We start from the raw sequence: 23857 nt of genomic DNA on the forward strand, positions 1-23857 counted from the left end.
GCTATTGTGAATAGTGCCACAATAAACATACGTGTGCATGTGTCTTTATAGCAGCATGTTTTATAATCCTTTGGGTATATACCCAATAATTGGATGGCTGGATCAAATGGCATTTCCAGTTCTAGATCCCTAAGGAATCGCCACACTGACTTCCACAATGGTTGAACTAGTTTACAGTCCCACCAACAGTGTAAAGGTGTTCCTATTTCTCCACATCCTCTCCAGCACCTGTTGTTTCCTGACTTTTTAATGATTGCCATTCTAACTGGTGTGAGATGGTATCTCATTGTGGTTTTGATTTGCATTTCTCTGATGGCCAGTGATGATGAGCATTTCTTCGTGTGTTTTTTGGTTGCATAAATGTCTTCTTTTGAGAAGTGTGTGTTCATATCCTTTGCCCACTTTTTGATGGGGTTGTTTGTTTTTTCTTGTAAATTTGTTTGAATTCATTGTAGATTTTGGATATTGGCCCTTTGTCAGATGAGTAGGTTGCAAAAATTTTCCCCCATTTTTTAGGTTGCCTGTTCACTCTGATGGTAGTTTCTTTTGCTGTGCAGAAGCTCTTTTGTTTAATTAGATCCCATTTGTCAATTTTGGCTTTTGTTGCCATTGCTTTTGGTGTTTTAGACATGAAGTCCTTGCCAATGCCTATGTCCTGAATGGTATTGCCTTGGTTTTCTTGTAGGGTTTTTATGGTTTTAGGTCTAACATGTAAGTCTTTAATCCATCTTGAATGAATTTTTGTATAAGGTGTAAGGAAGGGATCCAGTTTCAGCTTTCTACATATGGCTAGCCAGTTTTCCCAGCACCATTTATTAAATAGGGAATCCTTTCCCCATTTCTTCTTTTTGTCAGGTGTGTCAAAGATAAAATAGTTGTAGATATGCGGCATTATTTCTGAGGGCTCTGTTCTTTCCCATTGGTCTATATCTCTGTTTTGGTACCAGAACCATGCTGTTTTGGTTACTGTAACCTTGTAGTATAGTTTGAAGTCAGGTAGTGTGATGCCTCCAGCTTTGTTCTTTTGGCTTAGCATTGACTTGGCGATGTGGGCTCTTTTTTGGTTCCATATGAACATTAAAGTAGTTTTTTCCAATTCTGTGAAGAAAGTCATTGGTAGCTTGATGGGGATGGCATTGAATCTATAATTTACCTTGGGCAGTATGGCCATTTTCACGATATTGATTCTTCCTACCCATGAGCATGGAATGTTCTTCCATTTGTTTGTATCCTCTGTTATTTCATTGAGCAGTGGTTTATAGTTCTCCTTGAAGAGGTCCTTCACATCCCTTGTAAGTTGGATTCCTAAGTATTTTATTCTCTTTGAAGCAATTGTGAATGGGAGTTCACTCATGATTTGGCTCTCTGTTTTTCTGTTATTGGTGTATAAGAATGCTCATGATTTTTGCACATTGATTTTGTATCCGGAGACTTTGCTGAAGTTGCTTATCAGCTTAAGGAAATTTGGGGCTGAGATGATGGGGTTTTCTAGATATACAATCATGTCATCTGCAAACAGGGACAATTTGACTTCCTCTTTTCCTAATTGAATGCCCTTTATTCCCTTCTCCTGCCTGATTGCCCTGGCCAGAACTTCCAACACTATGTTGAATAGGAGTGGTGAGAGAGGGCATCCCTGTCTTGTGCAAGTTTTCAAAGGGAATGCTTCCAGTTTTTGTCCATTCAGTATGATACTGGCTGTGGGTTTGTCATAGATAGCTCTTATTATTTTGAGATACGTCCCATCAATACCTACTTTATTGAGAGTTTTTAGCATGAAGGTTGTTGAATTTTGTCAAAGGCCTTTTCTACATCTATTGAGATAATCATGTAGTTTTTGTCTTTGGTTCTGTTTATATGCTGGATTACATTTATTGATTTGCGTATATTGAACCAGCCTTGCATCCCAGGGATGAAGCCCACTTGATCATGGTGGATAAGCTTTTTGATGTGTTGCTGGATTCGGTTTGCCAGTATTTTATTGAAGATTTTTGCATCAATGTTCATCAAGGATATTGGTCTAAAATTCTCTTTTTTTGTTGTGTCTCTGCCCGGCTTTGGTATCAGGATGATGCTGGCCTCATAACATGAGTTAGGGAGGATTCCCTCTTTTTCTATTGATTGGAATAGTTTCAGAAGGAATGGTAGCAGTTCCTCCTTGTACCTCTGGTAGAATTCGGTTGTGAATCCATCTGGTCCTGGACTGTTTTTGGTTGGTAAGCTATTAATTATTGCCTCAATTTCAGAGCCTGTTATTGGTCTATTCAGAGATTCAACTTCTTCCTGGTTTAGTCTTGGGAGAGTGTATGTGTCGAGGAATTTATCCATTTCTTCTAGATTTTCTAGTTTATTTGCACAGAGGTGTTTATAGTATTCTCTGATGGTAGTTTGTATTTCTGTGGGATCGGTGGTGATATCCCCTTTGTCATTTTTTATTGCATCTATTTGATTCTTCTCTCTTTTCTTCTTTATTAGTCTTGCTAGCGGTCTATCAATTTTGTTGATCTTTTCAAAAAACCAGCTCCTGGATTCATTAGTTTTTTGAAGGGTTTTTTGTGTCTCTATTTCCTTCAGTTCTGCTCTGATCTTAGCTATTTCTTACCTTCTGCTAGCTTTTGAATGTGTTTGCTCTTGCTTCTCTAGTTCTTTTAATTGTGATGTTAGGGTGTCAATTTTAGATCTTTCCTGCTTTCTCTTGTGGGCATTTAGTGCTATAAATTTCCTTCTACACACTGCTTTGAATGTGTCCCAGAGATTCTGGTATGTTGTGTCTTTGTTCTTGTTGGTTTCAGAGAACATCTTTATTTCTGCCTTCATTTCGTGATGTACCCAGTAGTCATTCAGGAGCAGGTTGTTCAGTTTCCATGTAGTTGAGCGGTTTTGAGTGAGTTTCTTAATCCTGCGTTCTAGTTTGATTGCACTGTGGTCGGAGAGACAGTTTGTTATAATTTCTGTTCTTTTACATTTGCTGAGGAGTGCTTTACTTCCAACTATGTGGTCAATTTTGGAATAGGTGTGGTGTGGTGCTGAAAAGAATGTATATTCTGTTGATTTGGGGTGGAGAGTTCTGTAGATGTCTATTAGGTCTGCTTGGTGCAGAGCTGTTTTCAATTCCTGGATATCCTTGTTAATTTTCTGTCTCGTTGATCTGTCTAATGTTGACAGTGGGGTGTTAAAGTCTCCCATTATTATTGTGTGGGAGTCTAAGTCTCTTTGTAGGTCACTCAGGACTTGCTTTATGAATTTGGGTGCTCCTGTATTGGGTGCATATATATTTAGGATAGTTAGTTCTTCTTGTTGAATTGATCCCTTTACCATTATGTAATGGCCTTCTTTGTCTCTTTTGATCTTTGTTGGTTTAAAGTCTGTTTTAGCAGAGACTAGGATTGCAACCCCTGCCTTTTTTTGTTTTCCATTTGCTTGGTAGATCTTCCTCCATCCCATTGTTTTGAGCCTATGTGTGTCTTTGCACGTGAGATGGGTTTCCTGCATACGGCACACTGATGGGTCTTGACTCTGTATCCAATTTGCCAGTCTGTCCCTTTTAATTGGAGCATTTAGTCCATTTCCATTTAAAGTTAGTATTGTTATTTGTGAATTTGATCCTGTCATTATGATGTTAGCTGGTTATTTTGCTCGTTAGTTGATGCAGTTTCTTCCTAGCCTTGATGGTCTTTACAATTTGGCATGTTTTTGCAGTGGCTGGTATTGGTTGTTCCTTTCCATGTTTAGTGCTTCCTTCAGGAGCTCTTTTAGGGCAGGCCTGGTGGTGACAAAACCTCTCAGCATTTGCTTGTCTGTAAAGTATTTTATTTCTCCTTCACTTATGAAGCTTAGTTTGGCTGAATATGAAATTCTGGGTTGAAAATTCTTTTCTTTAAGAATGTTGAATATTGGCCCCCACTCTCTTCTGGCTTGTAAGGTTTCTGCCGAGAGATCCGCTGTTAGTCTGATGGGCTTCCCTTTGTGGGTAACCTGACCTTTCTCTCTGCCCTTAACATTTTTCCCTTCATTTCAACTGTGGTGAATCTGACAATTACGTGTCTTGGAGTTGCTCTTCTCGAGGAGTATCTTTGGGGCATTCTCTGTATTTCCTGAATCTGAATGTTGGCCTGCCTTGCTAGATTGGGGAAGTTCTCCTGGATAATATCCTGCAGAGTGTTTTCCAACTTGGTTCCATTCTCCCCGTCACTTTCAGATACACCAATTAGACGTAGATTTGGTCTTTTCACATAGTCTCATATTTCTTGGCTGCTTTGTTCGTTTCTTTTTATTCTTTTTTCTCTAAATTTCTCTTCACGCTTCATTTCATTCATTTCGTCTTCCATCACTGATACCCTTTCTTCCAGTAGATCACATCGGTTACTGAGGCTTGTGCATTTGTCACGTAGTTCTTGTGCCGTGGTTTTCAGCTCCATCAGGTCCTTTAAGGACTTCTCTGCACTGGTTATTCTAGTTATCCATTCGTCTAATTTTTTTTCAAATTTTTTAACTTCTTTGCCATTGGTTCGGACTTCCTCCTTTAGCTCGGAGTAGTTTGATCTTCTGAAGCCTTCCTCTCTCAACTCGTTAAAGTCATTCTCCATCCAGCTTTGTTCCATTGCTGGTGAGGAGCTGCGTTCCTTTGGAGAAAGAGAGGTGCTCTGAGTTTTAGAGTTTCTGGTTATTCTGCTCTGTTTTTTCCCCATCTTTGTGGTTTTATCTACCTTTGGTCTTTGATGATGGTGACGTACAGATGGGTTTTTGGTGTGGATGTCCTTTCTGTTTGTTAGTTTTCCTTCTAACAGTCAGGACCCTCAGCTGCAGGTCTATTGGAGTTTACTGGAGGTCCACTCCAGACCCTGTTTGCCTGGGTATCAGCAGTGGTGGCTGCAGAACAGCAGATATTGGTGAACCGCAAATGCTGCTGCCTGATCGTTCTTCTGGAAGTTTTGTCTCAGAGGAGTACCCGGCCGTGTGAGGTGTCAGTCCACCCCTACTGGGGGGTGCTTCCCAGTTAGGCTACTCGGGAGTCAGGGACCCACTTGAGGAGGCAGTCTGCCTATTCTCAGATCTCAAGCTGCATGCTGGGAGAACCACTACTCTCTTCAAAGCTGTCAGACAGGGACATTTAAATCTGCAGAGGTTACTGCTGTCTTTTATTTGTCTGTGCCCTTCCCACAGAGGTGGAGCCTACAGAGGCAGGCAGGCCTCCTTGAGCTGTGGTGGGCTCCACCCAGTTCGAGCTTCCCGGCTGCTTTGTTTACCTACGCAGGCCTGAGCAATGGCGGGCGCCCCTCCCCCAGCCTCACTGCCACCTTGCAGTTTGATTTCAGACTGCTGTGCTAGCAATGAGCGAGGCTCCATGGGCATAGGACCCTCCGATCCAGGTGCGGGATATAATCTCCTGGTGTGCCACTTGTGAAGCCCTTTGGAAAAGTGTAGTATTAGGGTGGGAGTGACCCGATTTTCCAGGTGCCGTCTGTCACCCCTTTCTTTGACTAGGAAAGGGAATTCCCTGACCCCTTGCACTTCCCGGGTGAGGCGATGCCTCGCCCTGCTTCAGCTCACACACGGTGCACTGCACCCACTGTCCTGCACCCACTGTCTGGCACTCCCCAGTGAGATGAACCCGGTACCTCAGTTGGAAATGCAGGAATCACCCGTCTTCTGTGTCGCTCATGCTGGGAGCTGTAGACTGGAGTTGTTCTTATTCGGCCATCTTGGCTCCACACCGCCTTGCTTTCCTTTCACCTTCGGCTGTGATTGTAAGTTTCCTGAGGCCTCCCCAGCCATGCAGAACTGAGTCAATTAAACTTTTTTCTTCATAAATTACCCAGTCTCAGGTAATACCTTTATAGCAGTGTGAGAACAGACTAATACAGAGAATTGGTACTGGGATAGTGGGGTACTGCTATAAAGAATAACCTGAAAATGTGGAGGCAACTTTGGAACTCTGTAACAGGCAGAGGTTGGAACAGTTTGGAAGGCTCAGAAGACAGGAAGATGTGGGAACGTCTGGAACTTCCTAGAGTCTTGCTGAATGGTTTTGACCAAAATGCTGATAGTGATATGGACAATGAAGTCCAGGATGAGGTAGCCTCAGATGAAGATGAAAAGCTTTTTGGGAACTGGAGTAAAGGCAACTGTTGCTATGCATTAGCAAAGAGACTGGCAGCATTTTGCCCCTGCCCTAGAGATTTGTGGAATTTTTAACTTGAGAGAGATGGTCTGAAATTGGAACTTATGTTTGAAAGAGAAGGAGAGCATAAAAGTTTGGAAAATTTGCAGCCTAACCATGTGGTGGAAAAGAAAAATCAATTTCCTGGGAAGAAATTCAGTCTGGCTGCAGAAATTTGCATACATAACAAGGAGCCGAATGTTAATCATCAAGACAATGGGGAATATGTCTCCAGGACATGTCAGAGGTCTTCACAGCAGCCCCTATCATCACAGGTCCAGAGGCATAAGAAGAAAACTTGGTTCCATGGGCTGGACTCAGGGCCTTGCTGCTTTGTGCAGTCTTGGAACTTTGTGCCCTGCATCCCAGCCATGGCTAAAAGGGACCAACATACAGCTCAGGTCTTTGCTTCAGAGGGTGCAAGGCCCAAGCCTTGGTGGCTTCCAAGTAATGTTGGGCCTGTGAGTGCACAGTAGTCAAGAATTGAGGGTTGGGAACCTCCGCCTAGATTTCAGATCATATATGGAAATATCTGGATGTCCAGGCAGAAATTTGCTGTAGGGGTGGAGCCCTCATGGAGAACCTCTGCTAAGGCAGTGTGGAAGGGAAATTTGGAGTCAGAGCTCCCACAGAGTCCCCACTGGGGCACTGCCTAGTGGAGCTGTGAGAAGAGGGCCACCATCCTCCACTAGAATGGTAGATCCACCAGCAGCTTGCACCATGCTCCTGGAAAAGCCACAGGCACTCAGTGCTAACCTGTGAAAGCAGCCTTGGGGGCTGTACCCTGCAGAGCCACAGGGGTAGAGCTGCCCAAGGCCTTTGGAGCCCATCCCTTTTGTCAACGTGCCCTGGATGTTAGAGATGGAGTCAAAGGAGATCATATTGGAGTTTTAAGATTTAATAACTGCCATGTTGGCTTCCAGACTTCCATGTGGCCTGCAGACCCTTTGTTTTGGCCAATTTCTCTTATTTGGAATGGAGTCATTTACCCAATGCCTATACCCTCATTGTATCTTAGAAGTAACTAACTTGCTTTTGATTTTACAGGCTCACAGGCTTAAGGAATTTTCCTTGCCTTGGATGAGACTTTTGACTTGGACTTTTGGGTTAAGGTTAGTGTAAGCTAAGATTTTGGAGGACTGTTGCGAAGGCATGATTGATTTTGCAATGTGAGAAGGACATGAGATTTTGGAGGGGCCAGTTGCAGAATGATATGGTTTGGCTCAGTTCCCCACTCAAATCTCATCTGGAGTTGTAATCTCTAGACATTGATGGAGGGGCCTGGTGAGAGGTGATTGGATCATGTGGGTGGTTTCTGCCATTCTATTCTCATAATAGTGAGGGCGTTCTCAGAAGATCTGATGCTTTAAACATGTTTGGCAGTTCCCCACTTCTATCTCTCTCTCTCTCTCTCCCTTTCCCTTTCTCCTGCTGCCATGTAAGACATGCCTTGTTTCCCCTTTGCCTTCCCCCATGACTGTAAGTTTCCTGAAGCTTCCCCTGCCATGCAGACCTGTGAGTCAGTTAAATCTTTTCTTTCATAAATTACCAAGTCTCAGCTAGTATCTTTATAGCGCAGTGTGAGAATGGACCAATACAGTGTGTGTATGTTGAACTGTCCTTGCATCTGTGGGATAAATCTCACTTGATCATGATGTATGATCTTTTTGATGTGCTGTTGAATTCGGTTTGCTAATATTTTGTTGAGAATTTTGCATCTATGTTTATCAGGGATATTGGCCTGTAGTTCGTTGTTGTATCCTTATCTGGTTTTGATATTAAAGTAATGCTGGTCTTATAGAATGAATTTGGAACAATTCCCTCCCCTTAGATTTTTCTGGAGTAGTTTGATAAAAGTTTGTATTAGTTCTTTGAAAGTTTGGTAGAATTCAGCAGTGAAGCCATCTGTCCCTAGGCTTTTCTTTGTTGGGAGTTTTGTTTTTTTTAATTACTGACTCAATCTCATTTCTCATTATTGGTTTATTCAGGATTTCTTTTACTTTCCGATTCAATCTTTCTTGGTAGGTTGTATGTGTCCAGGACTTTATTCATTTCCTCTGGTTTTTTCAATTTGTTTGGTGTATAATTGTTTATAATAGTCCCTAACAGCCCTTTGAATTTCTGTGGTATCAGTTATAATGTCTTCTTTTTTTGTTTCTATTTTTGTCTTTTTTTTCTCAGTTAATCTGGCTAATGGTATATGCTAGTCGATTCTTGCACTGCTATAACGAAACACCTGAGGCTGGGTAATTTATAAAGAAAAGAGGTTGAATTGGCATATGGTTCTGCAGGATTTACAGAAAGCATGGTGCTGGCATCTGATCAGCTTTTGGGGTGGCCTCAGGAAGCTTACAATCATGGTGGAATTTGAAGTGGAAGCAAGAGAGAGATGAGGAGATGCAACACACTTTTAAACAAGATTTCAGGAGAACTCATTCACTATGGTGAGAACAGTACCATGCTATAAGGGATATTCCCCCAGGACCCAAAAACTTCCCACCAGGCCCCACCTCCAACATTAGGCATTACATTTCAACATGAGATGTGGGTGAAGATAAATATCCAAACTATATCATGATGTGTTTGGTTTATTTTATTGTAATTAATTTAGAGACAGTGTCTCCCTCTGTCGCCCAAGCTGGAATGCAATGGTGCAATCTTGGCTCACTGAAATCTCCGCCTCCTGGGTTCAAGCAATTCTCATGCTTCAGCCTCCCAAGGAGCTGGGATTACAGGCATGTGCCACCACACCCAGCCAATTTTTGTATCAATATTTTTAGTAGAGACAGGGTTTCACCATGTTGGCAAGGCTGGTCTCGAACTCCCAATCTCAGGTGATCCACTTGCCTCAGCCTCCCAAAGTTCTGAGATTATAGGTGTAAGCCACCTCACCTGGCCTATTTTCTTTATTTTTAGCTTTTATTTTAGGTTCAAGGCTACATGTGAAGGTTTGTTACATAGGTAAACTTGTGTCACAGGGGTTTGTTGTACAGATTATTTCATCACCCATGTATTAAGCCCAGTACCGAATAGTTATCTTTGCTGCTCCTCTCCCTCCTTCCACCCTCTACCCTCAAGTAGACCCCAGTGTCTGTTGTTTCCTTCTTTGTGTTCATAAGTTCTCATCATTTAGCTCCCACTTGTAAGTGAGAACATAAGGTATTTGGTTTTCTGTTCCTGCATTAGTTTGCCAAGGATGATAGCCTCTAGCTCATCCGTGTTCTTGCAAAATACATAATCTCATTATTTTTTATGGCTGCATAATTTTCCATGGTGTATATGTACCACATTTTCTTTATCCAGTCTGTCATTGATGAGCATTTAGGTTGATTCTGTGTCTTTGCTACCGTGAACATTGCTGTAGTGAACATTCGCATGCATGTGTTCTTATGGTAGAATGATTTATATTCCTCTGGGCATATACCCAGTAACGGGATTGCTGGGTTGAATGGTCGTTCTGCTTTTAGCTTTTTGAGGAATCATCATACTGCTTTCCACAATGGTTGAACTAATGTATGCTCCCCCCAACAGTGTATTGTGTTCCCTTTTCTCTGCAACCTCTACACCATCTATTTATTGACTTTTTAATACTAGCCATTCTGACTGGTATGAGATCATATCTCATTGTGGTTTTGATTTGCATTTCTCTAATGATCAGTTATACTGAGCTTTTCTTCATATTCTTTTTGGCCACATGTATGTCTTCTTTTGAAAATTGTCTGTTCATGTCCTTTGCCCACTTTTTAATGGAGTTTTTTTTCTTTTGGAAATTTAAGTTCTTTATAGATGCTGGATGTTAGACTTTTGTCAGATGCACAGTTTGCAAATATTTTCTCCCATTCTGTAAGTTGTCTGTTTACTCTGTTGATAGTTTCTTTTGCTGTGAAAAAGCTCTTAAGTTTAATTAGATCCCATTTGTACATTTTTGCTTTTGTTGTGATTGCTTTTGGTGTCTTTGTCATAAAATCTTTGCCTGTTTCTATGTCCAAGATGGTATTGCCTAGATTGTCTTCCAGGCATTTCAGAAAACCTGCTGTTTAATTTGTTGATCTTTTGCATTTTTGGTCTCTATTTCATTTATTGCCACTTTGATCTTTTTTTTCCTCCCTTTTACTAATTTTGGGCTTGGTTTGTTCTTGCTTTTCTATTTCCCTCAGGTGTATTGTTAGGTTGTTTATTTGAAATTTTTCTACTTTTTGATGTGGACACTTATTGCTATAAAGTTCTCTGTTAGTACTGCTTTTGCTGTATACCATAGGTTATGGTATATTATTTCTATTTTCATTTGTTTCAAGAAATTTTTACATTTCCTTCTTAATTTCTTCCTCAACCCATTGATCATTCAGGAAGATGTTGTTTAACTTCCATGTATTTTTATAGTTTCCAAAGTTCCTCTTGTCGAATTCTAGTTTTATTCCATTGTAGTCAGAAAAAATACTTGATATTAATTCAGTTTTTAAAATGTTGTTAAGGCTTGTTTTGTGACCTAGCATATGGTCTATCCTGGAGAATGTTCTATGTTCTGATGAGAAGAAGGTGTATTCTGCCTTTGTTGGATGAAATGTTCTGTAAATGTCTGTTAGGTCCAGTTGGGCTATATTGCAGTGTAAATCTGATATTTCTTTGCTGATTATCTATCTAGATGATATGTTTGCTGAGAGTGAGGTGTTGAAGACCCCAGCTATTATTGTATTGAGGTTTCTCTCTCTCTTTAGAGCTAATAACATTTGACTTATATAACTGAATGCTCTGGTTTTGGGTGCATGTATACTTAGAATTATATCCCCTTGCTGAATTGATCCTTTTATCATTATATAGGGACCTTCCTTTTCTCTCTTGACAGTTTTTTACTTAAAGTCTAATTTATCTGATATAAGTATAGCTACTCTTGCTTGTTTTGGTTTCCATTTGTTTGAATAATCTTTTTCCATTTCTTCACCCTCAGTCTGTAGTGTCTTTACAGGTGAGATTGAGTTTCTTGTTGGCAGCATATAGTTGCATCTTATTTGTTCGTTAATGCAGCCAGTCTACATTTTTTAAACGGGGAATTTAATCCATTTTCATTCAAGGTTATTATTGACAGGTAAAGACTTACTGTTGTCATTTTGTTAGTTGTTTTTTGGGTGTTTTTTGGGGGGCGTATATCCTTTGTTTCTTCTTGTTGATCTTTGCAGTTTTCTGACTTATTTTTGGAATGATTGATAGGGTTTGATTCCTTTCTCTTTCTCATTTGCATGTCTGTTCTACCAGTGAGTTTTATATTTTCATGTGTTTACATGATGGTAGTTATTTCACTTCCAGTTGAAGTACTTCCTTATGCATTTCTTTTAAGGGTAGTCCACTGGTGATGAATTTCCTGAAGTTTTGGTTGTCTGGGAAGGACTTTATTTCTCCTTTGTTTCTCAGAGATAACTTTGCTGGACATAGTATTCTTCTCTGACAGCTTGTTTTCTTTCAGCACTTTGAATATATCATCCTATTCTGTCCTGGTTTTTATGGTTTTCTCTCCTGGTCTGCTGAGAAATCTGCTGTTAGTCTAATAGGGACTGCCCTATACATGACTTGACACTCTTTTCTTGTTGTTTTTAGAATTCTCTATCATTTACTTTTTACAGTTTGACTATAATATGCCTTGGAGAAGAACTTTTTGGGTTGAAACTTTGGGGAGCTTTAGAGCATTGTGTATCTGGCTTTGCATATGTCTCTCAAGACTTGGAAGCTTCTTAACTATGATTTTATTAAATAAATTTTCTATGACTTTTCCCATCTTTTCCACTTCTGGAACTGCCATAATGCAATCATTTGTTTGCTTAATAGTGTCTAGTAAGTTTGACAGTTTCTTCATTCTTTTCTATTCTTTTTTCTTGTTTGACTGGATTATTTCAAAAGGTATCTCTTAATGTTCAGAGATTCTTCTGCTTGATGTAATGTGTTGTTGAAGCTTTCAATGATAAATTTTTATTAAATTCAGCTCCAATATTTCTGTTTTTTTTTGTTTCTGATACTTATCTTTTTGTTGATTTTCTCATTCAAATCATGGATTTTTCATTTTGATTGAATTGTCTTTTTTATATTCCTTTGTCTCTGAGTTTTCTTAAAGTTATTATTTTGAATTTCTTTTCAGGCAATTTAAAATTTTCGTTTTTGAGGTCAATTACTGGTGTGGTGTCACATTTCACTGCTTTTTCATGTTCTTGTCTCCCTCGCTTGATATCTGTGCATTTAATGGAACATCCACCTCTTCCAGTTTTGTAGTGTGGCTTTCATGGGAAAAAACTTTCTTCTACAGACATGTCCTAGGGTGTCAGTTGGGTAGGGCGCATTGGCTTTTCTTTGGGTGGGTGCAATAGTGTAGTCTTTGTACAGTTTCTTCAGCTATAGTCAACATCAGCAATGCCTGTGTGTGCCTCAGTGGCTTAGGCTGTAGAGATTTGTATGGCTATTCCACCTACTTGGGCTCTGCTCCTCGGGGGATTGAGTGCTGGGCTGGTCCATGCTTTGGAGAAGTGAGGGGCTGGTAAATCAGTGGCTTGAGTCACCTCAGGCTCTGCTCCTCACATTAAATCTTGAAAGATGTGAATTTCATTACCTCTTAGTTACATAAAGCCATATACAAACTCTTCGTTGTTTTAAATCTTATCTCTGACTTGGTTATAAATGATTGCAATTTTCTACTATTTCTAACTGCAGTATAGCAGTGCTAAAATATCTGGAGGGCAAAAGAAAGTTAGATAGGCTAGTAACACCAAAGTAATGCTGAAACCTGGAAGGAAAGAAAAATACATTACTTTCCTCTCCATTCTTCTTTGATCCCCTTTGAATATATGGCTTATTATAACAGCAAGATGTGTGACCTTGAGCCATTTATTTGTCTGGAGCCACAGCTTCTTTACTTATAAATAAAGTTAATGCCATTTACATCTCAGAAATTGTGAATATAAATGAGAAATATGTTTATAAAATCTCATGATATGCTTGTCACACAGTAAGGTTTGGTAAAGTGAATCCTTCAACAGCGTTCCCCAATTCTTTCTCTTGTGCTGAAAGTGGACTATCTTAGAAAAGACCATGCAAACAAAAGTAGAATGACTTGGCTACAGAGCAGTTTCACTGTGTACTGATTACCAACCTGTCTTAATCCAGTGAGATAGAACACTCCCCCACGCAGGTTACGTGAAGCCAGTGTATTACTTACAGATAGGACAACAGAAGTCTATGATTCGTAAAAGCCTCAAGAAAGCTAGTTTGGCAGATGGGGTTTCATCTGCATGTGCCTCACTTGCACTGCAGTGGAGGGTCCCAAGAAAGCACTCCACCCTGGGTTTTATACCCCAGCATAACATGATTCACTGTGCTAACGTGTTGAAGGACATACTGTTTCTATGAGAGATTAGAACAGAGCCTAGGCTGTTCAGGCTAGTTTCTCTCTATCTTAAGATGTTGCACTCTCAGCATATTCTATATTTATTCTTGAGAACTATGAGTAAAAAAGAGGGGTAACTGTGTCAGTCCAAAGATACCTGAAGAATTGTCCTGTGCTGACTAACAGCAGAAAAGTTTCCAGTTGATTTAAAATCAAGTGAGTTGCAATGTAGTTACAAACAAAATTATTAAGTGCCTATTTTGTATTTGGCCCCATGGTAATACTAATAATGATTATGATAATAATAAGAAAATGTATTAAGCAATTATTTTTACCTGTCGTTCTTTGAAGCATTATCTCATTTACTTCTCCCAGAACCCAGTGAGGTAGTTAGTATTATTATCTCTCGTTTACAGATGAGGATATACTGAGCTTGCAGTGTTTAACTCATCCACAGTCACATTACTATTTGTGGTGGAGGAATGATTTGAACCCAACCTATCTGACTGATTTTTTAACCAGATTGTTAAGAAAATAAACATCAGCCATCTCGAATCTCCCCATCTAATCCAGAGGGGAAGTTTACAACTTGAAATAATTACTTTCAAGAGATTTCAGAGAAGTGGTAGAAAACCAACATGGCCTTGGTCTTCTACCACTAAGGTTTTATTTTTAAAATTAATGAATAAGTAGGTCTTGAGTTGCCATTCTATAGCTTTGGTCTTAGTGCAACAAGAAGGAGCAAGTAGGAAGACTTTTCATAGCCCAACCCCCAGTGCAGTTGAAATCAGCATTAGCATAGAGCATTAGAAATAAGATTCAGCATGCATCTTGCCATGTGACCAATCCTGGCCTCCATCACAGAATTCTAGTTACGTGGTGAACCTGGGAGGCCACTCTCTGTCCCCACCCTGGACCCCCCCTATACTGCAGATCCTCCCTGACATGGGACCCTGGACCCTAGGGCTCAGGAAGGCTCAACCAGGACTTAACAGCAGTTTCCGAAGGGCCTTCTGAGCCCCTCACCCATCTCCCAAGTCTGGCCAGACTGACAGGACCAGCAAGGGATGGGGCATGGGAAAGATTAGAGACATAGACTAGAACAGTATCATGGAGAGCCTTGAAGACCAATTTAAAATAGTTTTATCTTCTAATAGTAGGTCCTAGCTTAGCATCCTAGCTTAGTGGCCTTTACGCTTTGGATCTTGACTCCTTAGTAGGTTGTAAAATTCGTGTATTGGGTCACAACCAACATACCTGTTTTAATGAACTGGGATAGAGTAAAATGGAAAATAGAAACGTGTCTTGCAGGTAATAAGGGTTTTTGTGAAACATTTGTTTTAGTTATATACAGTCAATTCTTGTTATCTGTAGTAGTTCTATTCTATAAAGTCACCACTGACAATGAATTAGTAATTACAAAACCATTGCTCCCTGTGTACATACAAGATTAGGTTCCTTTGTTCCTCTGGTCACAAAATTTTCACCAACAGATTAATACATAAGCTTATTTTATGAGTGTTTTTGTATAAGGACACCTCATTTAATAGATATTGTTGATTCATTAACATTAAACTCTAGGCTAAAAGCACCATCACTCATACCTGAATGAAGCTTCTCGAACACATGTATTTTTCTCCCTAAGGTACATCACAGCCTTCTTGTGCTGACGAACCCAGTTACCACTTTAGCACTATGCTTGGGGGCCGTTTTGAACATGAAATCACCAATAAAGAAAGCACAAAAATGCAAAAAATGTGACATTAAATAGGCCTTGAGAAGAACACTTGTTTACAGTTTGAGCTGAAATAAGAAGACAGAGCATCACTTTTTTCAACCTCAGCTGGGAACACGTATGTCAGGTGCTCACATTTTCATCACTCTACATATGTCTGTGACTGACACAAACATGCTTTGAGTATGGATTTGGGAGCTACAAATAAATTTAGCAAGTAGGTGAATTTGCAAATATAGAATTTGTAAATAATGAGGATCAACTGTGTGTGTACAGACACACAAATATGTTTACTAGGTCTATGAGGTTGTAATGTAAAATGTATTTCTCAAAAGAAAGGTTTTTTTTGTTTTGTTTTTTAGACATACATCCTTAAATAATCAGATTGCTGAGGAATGACACAGTGGACATTGCTTTAAGATGTAAACAGTAAGCAGAATGGGGTCTCGAGGCAAGCAGCCTAGATTAGAAGACTTCTATAGTAATCTAACCCCTTGAAGCAATGAGGGCAAAAGTGGGCCTGGGGACTAGGGATAGTTAAGCCAAGAAAAAAAAAGATGATAACTTGGTTACAAATTGAATATGTAAATAAAGAAGGAAAAATTGATGCTTATTCTGAAAGTATCTGGTGTAGAAATTAGAAGGGTGGTAGGTATAGTGAGATATGTTGTATATTGGAAACAATAGAGCTTTGAATGCTGGTGGAATCCAGTTTCAGTCTTGCCTCTATGACTTTATTAGACATGTGATCTTTGGCAAGTCTCAAAGCCTTCTGCCTCACTTTTACAATCATGCCATTTAAATATCAGTTAATTGCTACAATTAAATGAGTCAATATACTATATATGTGACATTCGTAGAATACACTAACACCCAGGATGTAGCTGCAATATAAATAGGTGATACGTCTGTATTATGTGTAATTATTCATATGTTTATTATATCCACATATTTATATATATACATGCAAAATATAGTATAATTACACCTGAAGAAATAGTGGGACATCAAAGAAGAGTTATCGGGCCATGAAATTATGAGATGGCAATAAAGTTGAAAGGCCAGGATTACTATATATGTGGATTATCAGTTTTTCAAAGCACTAGAGTACAGGTAATATATATTAAAATTGCCTGACAAAATTTAAACTTTGTTTGAGAATGCACAGTAGGATCTTGCAACCAGCCATAATCATAAATATCAATTTTTACCATATTGGCACAGCTCAAAATTGTTGGTAGAGAGGAACTTCTGATTGATGGACTACCAAATACATAGGCTTTTACTGTAATTTGTTCTACAGGTTAAAGTTAGTATTGTCAAAACACGGCAGGCAACGTTACAGATTTTAAGGCTGCAGTATCTTTATATCTCCCATGATATTAAATATAATTCAAACACAGAAAAATGCTCTTCTCTCATTATGTCTTTTCTTTTTGATGAGAGACGAATAGGTCCACTTGAGAAATGATTATATCGACTGTTGTACTTTAAATTTTCTTTAGCACTACAAAACTGGCAAGAAGTGGCAAGTCAGTAAGTCCAAATAGACAGCTGATGTGTGATTTCATATCACAGATATTCTGTCTGCAGCACAACAGAACACAGGGTATTGAGTTATCCCCCAATGAATTAAAGTCCCTCTTGCATCCTTTACATACAGATTTCATTAATATTAATAATTACTAATTCTAGCTAACACTTGCGAATGCATAATGGGAACTACGTTTTTACAAATGTTGCCTAACAAAGACTGCTATTTTTTTCTGTATCTTGGTCGTGGTACACAGTCTGATAGCTTTCAAAGAACAAGCCAAATTGTCAAACGCTGTCGGTTTGTAATGTCATGTTCGATCTGGCGCTGAGAAGTGCGGCCTCAGGTTTCTGGCCTGTCTTTTATGTCACAGAAGTACAGAATTGCTCAACAATCTGGGGAAATTGAAAGCAGCAAATGTGCAATAAAATTTTCTCTGTAGTTCGGTGCTACATAACAAAAGAGACCCATAAACTTTGTTCCATTCTGGCATTGGATGGTGACTTATCTTTGGAAACAGCAGCCACAACAGATGTAAAGAAAAACAGATAGAACTTTTAAAAAATAAACTTCAGGAAATAGTTTTCAAGTCTTTATTTTTCCCTGTGTTTCAGCTAATGCTCAAAGCGTTCCTAAAATGTTCTGTTGGAAATAGTGAGACTGGAATAAGCTCTATTTTCCATTTTGTCCGCTTGTTTCAGGGCTTTCAGGTGTCCTTAATAACCCTGAACTTGTAGAATGTTTTAATTAAGGACTTCATTGTTAGAGTATAACAACATAAACCTAAGATCCCCCTGTGATTATCATGCTTTGTTTATGGTTTTACAACAAAATTGTGTTCTATCCTGTTGGTATATTTATTGTATCTTGGCATTTCTTTTGACGATGCCAAAAAATCTCAGAGGCTTAAAGAAGGAGAGACAACCTCTGAAGCCACTTTGACTTTTCTTTTTTTTTCTTGACAAAGTGTTTTATCTCTGAAGAATTCAATTCAGTACATGGGTCTTATGAGTACATTTATTGTACTAAAATGTCATATTTGCTTAGATCATATGAAGAGCAACTATACTGAAAATAAGACAGATAACTATTTTATAAAAGAATTTCTATCTTTCTCTGCCAAGAACACTGTATGTTTTTACTTACATTAGGAAATGGGGATAATTTTGACACTTTTCACATTATTTTAGAAAGAGCTTGTACTTTTGTTTTGTAAGGAAAATAAAAAAGGTAAGCATGGTAGGGCACCGTGGCTCATGCCTGTAATCCCAGCACTTTGGGAGGCCAAGGCTGGAGGATCACTTAAGCCCAGGAGTTTGAGGCTGCAATGAGCTATGAATGCACCACTGCATTCCAGCCTGGGTGATAGAGCGAGACTTTGTCTGTGGGCGGGGAGGGGGGGGGGGAGTGTGAGTGATACTGTTTATTATGAAGCTTAATTTGCATTGTGGTTAAATGTTAATGGGATTCTCCTCTCTTCTTTTTCTCTGAAATTCCATTCTAAAGCCATTAAATGGGCAGGGCAAAGTAGGAGTCTGCAGCAGGGAGGAGCAGGGGAGTTGTGGTGGCTCAGAGCAACATGCCAGACACGAGAGGGTCAGTACTGATAGGGCACAGCCTGTCAAGGGCTGTCAGAGCCTTGACAGGGTGACGAGGATGTTCACATGTGGGGACAGGCTGGTGTGGAGTTTTGGAGGACAAGCTGAGTGAAGCAGGTATCTAGAGGTAGCGTGGATTGGAATATGGACCCCCAAAATATTTGTCCAAGTGCTAACTCCTGGTACCAAACTCTGTATTAATTTCTCAGAGCTGCTGTAACTAATTATGTTAAACTTGATGACTTCATTCAACAGAAATTTATTCTTTCACAGTTCTGCAGGCCAGAAGGCCAAAATCAAAAGTATGAGCAGGCTTGATTTCTTTAGAAGACTCCAAGGGAGAACTGTGTCTCCTTGCTTCTGGTGGGTATTGGCAATCCTTGGAGTTCCTTGGCTTGTGGGCACATCGCTTCAATCTCTGCTTCTGCTTTCACGTGGGGCTCTTCCCTGTGTGTGTCTGTGTCGCCTCCTTTTCTGACTCTCATAAGAACACTTGTTATTGGATATAGAGCCCTCCCTAATCCAGGATGATCTCCTCTTGAGATCTTTATCTTGGTTATGCCTGCAAAGACCCTTTTTCCAAATAAAGTCACATTTTGAGATTTTGGGTGGACATGTGTTTTGATGTGCCACTATTCAACACACTACCAAAGAGGTCAGTCATCGCGTGGTTTCAGAGATCAAGAGGAGTGAGAATAGCGTCCCTGTGAAGGGGTGGTTTCTCGTGGGGCACGAAAGCTTATGCAGGATAGGAGAGTATCTATGCTAGAGGTCACCCAGCATAAATGTCAGACCCCAAGTGGGGTGAGGAGGCGAGATGAGAGGTTGGTTACATATGGTAGACTGATCAAATAGGTAAGTAACTATACTGAGGGTGAGAGGAGCCAGGTTTCTGTCATAGAAGCAAATTACAAATATAAAGAAGGAGAAAATTATGGAGTTGAAGGTACTGGTGTGAACTTATAATTTGTAATAAATGAGATATATTAATACATGGAGATGTAAATGGATGTGGGTGTATGTGTGTTTTATAATACCTAGCTCTGTTCACTGAAATAGGCTGGCAACATATCCACTGCGATAGCAACTAGCACATTTAGCATCCATATCTTGGCTTCTAAATACCAGTCTTCACCAAAAAGAGAGAGAGTTCTTCTTGGGAAAATGACCAGATTTCATAGAGGGAGTACATTGCATAGAGGGAGTACAATATCAAGCATTTTATACCAGAAAGTAAGGAAGTCCTTTAAAAAAATAATGGAGTCATGTCAAAAGGGCACAAAAATCATCTTGAAGAAGCTCCCATAAGCCAAATTGGGAATAATTTGACCATCAAAATAAACGATAGTAATGTATTACAGCTCATTAAAATACAAAACCGTAAGTCCATCATTATCAAAGTAAATGAGTAAATTGAAAATTTGGAATGAATGAGGTATTTACATACTTACAAATCTATCTCCCACAAATATTTACTAATCACAAGGGGGAAAATGAAAACATTTTGAATGTAGAAACATGGCAGATGCCACCTGAACTGAGTGATCAAATTGAACATCGTCAGTGATAGCATAAATCAAAATTATTTGTCACCCACCTGATAGAATGCAATGAGAAACATCTGTGATATTCCTGTCAGATGCATCACCTGAATCTCATCATGAGAAAGCACAATAAAGCCAAATTGAGGCATGTTCTACCGAATAACCGGATGGTAATTTTCAAAAGTCTTAGAGTTTTGAAAGCCAGGGAAAGACTAATGAACTAATGAAGGCATCTAGAGAGACATGATAACTAATTGCAATGTGTGTTTCTGAACTGGACACTTATTTTGACAATCAAATGGGGTCTGAAAATTAGAGAGTAGTAATATCTCAATATATCAATTGCTTAATAAATACCCGGAGCAGAGTAAGCACTCAGTTTAACTATGATGATGACAATGATGACACTGACAATGATCACTGAAGGACCGCATGAAAAAATACACCTAGCAGGGATCGGGGGATGGGGGAGGGATAGCATTAGGAGATATACCTAATGTAAATGACAAGTTAATGGGTGCAGCACACCAACATGGCACATGTATACATATGTAACAAACCTGCATGTTGTGCACATGTACCCTAGAACTTAAAGTATAATAAATATATATATATATTAAAAAAAAAGAAAAGAAAAAATACACCTAGCATCTATCTACTCAATATCCTGGAATTCTGGAACAGGAGTGTTCTGGACTCATTTGCAAAAAAACTGATTCCTCAGGTCTAATCAAATTAAATTGAGAGGTAAATTTAAATTATATATATTTTTTATCCAACAGAGAAATAAAAAGCACTTTGCCAAATAGTTAAACACTTGCGACCCAGATAACTAAACTCTTCAGACCTAGGAATTCTAAAATTAAATTGTTTTCATGAAAGTAAAAAATTCAGTCTTCTTCCAACAACCAAAGAAGAGGAATGAATATGAAAACAGAGGCTGAATTGTCCCAACACTGAAGAGTTGGGAGCGATTCATTGAATTGTAGAACTGGAAGGGATAATGGTAAGTGTGCCAAGATCTTTCTATAATGCTAGTTTGGAAGACTGATCCCTCATTTTCCAAGGGAAAAATAAATCCCAGTGTCATAGCTGCATTCCTGTGTAGATCTTTGCTTAGGTTTTCTAAAATTCAGAGCTCAAAGTATATCATCCTTTGTATTTAAGGAAGTCTTATGGGTATCCTCACTTACTCATGGTGCAATAATATTCCTGCAGATTCTACATCTCCATCCATGGGCCACTGTTTCAGCAACCTCAGCCAGTGCAACACAACCTCAGCCAAGAAGAGTATGCAGAGAAAGGAGTCGCCTACCTGCCACAAAGCTGTTGTCTGAAAACTATCTCATATTGTCTCAAGTTGTCGTTCAGTGTGAATTAGACCTTTTTAACATGCAATCTGCAACATGCTTCACTGTCTAATTTTCCAGAGCCCCTCATCTAAGAAACTGTATTATTGATATAATCATCATGGTGAATAAGTTGGTATGTGGGGGAGAGATGACAGAAACAGAGAGTAAGTCAGAGCTGGCTGCCTGACAGATAAAAAGGAAATGACCAAAAAAAAAAAAAAGACACAGAAGAATACTATGTTGTCCACACAGAAAAGGGAAGTATAGGTAAGACAGCAGTAGACTCAGATTCGTAAGACTCAAGTTCTAGTCTTATTTATTAGCTATGGGGGGCCTTGAGGGAGTTCTAGAATTAAGTGATCTCTCTTTATAAAATAGGAACAGTAATAACTTCCTGGCTAACTCCCTGGCTATCTCAAAATGCTGTAGTAGTAAGAAATAATTTTATAATTAAAGACTATTTTAGGGCTGATTACATTTTTGGGCAGTGGCTCATGCATGTAATTTCAACACTTTGGGAGGCCAAGGTGGGTGGATTGCTTGAGCCCAGGAATTCAAGACCAGGCTGGGCAACATAGACCTTGTCACTACAAAAGAAAAAAACATTAGCTAGGCGTGGTGGCATATGCCTGTGGTCCCAGCTACTCAGGAAGCTGAGACAGGAGGATCACCTGAGCCTGGGAGGTCGAGGCTACAGTGAGCCATGATCACACTACTGCACTCCAGCCTGGGAAACAGAGTGAGACTCTGTCTCAAAAAAAAAAAAAAAAAAAAAAAAAAAGGGAATATTTTACACTTCAAGTTTCTATACAAATGTAAAATATCATTCTATTACATATTTATAATGCTGATTATTCTTTAAATGACTTTAAAATGTTAATCTGTGCTTAAGCCCACAGAGAAGTATGTAACAAATTTGTGAAGGATTGGCATTAAAGATAGTAAAAATAAAACATAGAAATTATGGTAAATAATTTAACTGGTAAAATAATCTAAGTAGTAATTCTCAGGTAAGTGGAAATTCGATTAGCTGATTGTTTAGGATTCTTGGTTATAAGTGACAGAGACCTGACTAAAAGTACATGAAGCACATAACTGAGAAGTCTGTGGTACGGCTCAGCAGTCAGAAATGGGAAAATCTTGGGACTGGTTCGTGTTTTATTTACATTATCTTTGTTTCCAGGCAGTCTCTGCATGTAAGTGGCAAAGATGACTGTCTGAAAATATATACCTACTTTTTTAAAGGGCTATCTCAAACCATTCTGGAGAAGCACTAAAAGCCACTTTACTTATACTGGGAGAATAGTTTGCTTTCCCTAATTTGTGATGAGTGAAACACTGAACAGGGACATAGAATAATATTCTGTAGTTCAGGGGTTGGTGTAGTATGGCCAGTGGGCGGAATCTGGTCCTCAGACTGACTTTGCAAATAATCTTATAGAAACACAGCAACAGCCATTCATTACATGTTGTTTATGGTTGCTTTGGGGTTACAATGGCAGAGTTGAGTAGTTGTGACAGAGATCACTAGGCTCACCACATCTGAGATATTTACTGACTGACCCTCTACAGAAAGTTTGCTGCTCTTAGAGGAATGTGTGTTTCTAGTGTCAGCAATAAACTTCTTGGATTTGTTTTGTTTTCTCATCTTTACATGATAGTTGCAGACTAGTTGATCCTTCTGACCTGTTTTTGAATGCCACTGTGTATTCTGTCTGTCTGCCTCTGATTCTGTTTCTTATGCTGCTGAATGCACAATTTCATGCCCTGGAATTTCCTTCTGTCTTCTGCTAAACTCATGCCTCCTCAGATAGTTAAAATCGTGTTCTACCTTAGAAGTCTCCAGAGTTGGGGGGAGGAGCCAAGATGGCCGAATAGGAACAGCTCCGGTCTACAGCCCCTAGCGTGAGCGACGCAGAAGACAGGTGATTTCTGCATTTCCATCTGAGGTACCGGGTTCAGCTCACTAGGGAGTGCCAGACAGTGGGCTCAGGTCAGTGTGTGCGCGCACCATGCATGAGCCGAAGAAGGGCGAGGCATTGCCTCACTCGGGAAGTGCAAGGGGTCAGGGAGTTCCCTTTCCTAGTCAAAGAAAGGGGTGACAGACAGCACCTGGAAAATCTGGTCACTCCCACCCAAATACTGCGCTTTTCTGACGGGCTTAAAAAACGGCGCACCAGGAGATTATATCCCACACCTGGCTCAGAGGGTCCTACGCCCACGGAGTCTTGCTGATTGCTAGCACAGCAGTCTGAGATCAAACTGCAAGGCGGCAGCGAGGCTGGGGGAGGGGCGCCCGCCATCGTCCAGGCTCCCTTAGGTAAACAAAGCAGCCGGGAAGCTTGAACTGGGTGGAGCCCACCACAGCTCAAGGAGGCCTGCCTGCCTCTGTAGGCTCCACCTCTGTGGGCAGGGCACAGACAAACACAGCAGTAACCTCTGCAGACTTAAATGTCCCTGTCTGACAGCTTTGAAGAGAGCAGTGGTTCTCCCAGCACGCAGCTGGAGATCTGAGAGCAGGCAGACTGCCTCCTCAAGTGGGTCCCTGACCCCTGATCCCCGAAAAGCCTA

At 39.8% G+C, this 23857-nt stretch overlaps 1 protein-coding gene across 17 annotated transcripts in view; it reads left to right on the forward strand.

The window, feature by feature from the left end:
- LOC134761654 (uncharacterized) overlaps nt 1-23857 on the forward strand; it is a 985940-nt gene that overhangs the window by 512461 nt on the left and 449622 nt on the right. For 12 of the 17 annotated variants that reach the window (XR_010140594.1, XR_010140596.1, XR_010140598.1 and 9 more), the window contains 2 exons: nt 18664-18753; nt 21153-22921. The exons of 1 other annotated variant lie outside the window; for it this stretch is intronic. The gene's annotated coding sequence lies outside the window, so the exon portion shown is untranslated. Of the gene's footprint in view, nt 1-18663; nt 18754-21152; nt 22922-23857 lie in introns of those variants that run through there. 4 more of the 17 variants (XR_010140599.1, XR_010140608.1, XR_010140605.1 and 1 more) reach the window with 1 other exon arrangement.

Source organism: Pongo abelii, chromosome 5 (genome assembly GCF_028885655.2).
Source record: "Pongo abelii isolate AG06213 chromosome 5, NHGRI_mPonAbe1-v2.0_pri, whole genome shotgun sequence".
Classification (NCBI taxonomy): domain Eukaryota; kingdom Metazoa; phylum Chordata; class Mammalia; order Primates; family Hominidae; genus Pongo; species Pongo abelii.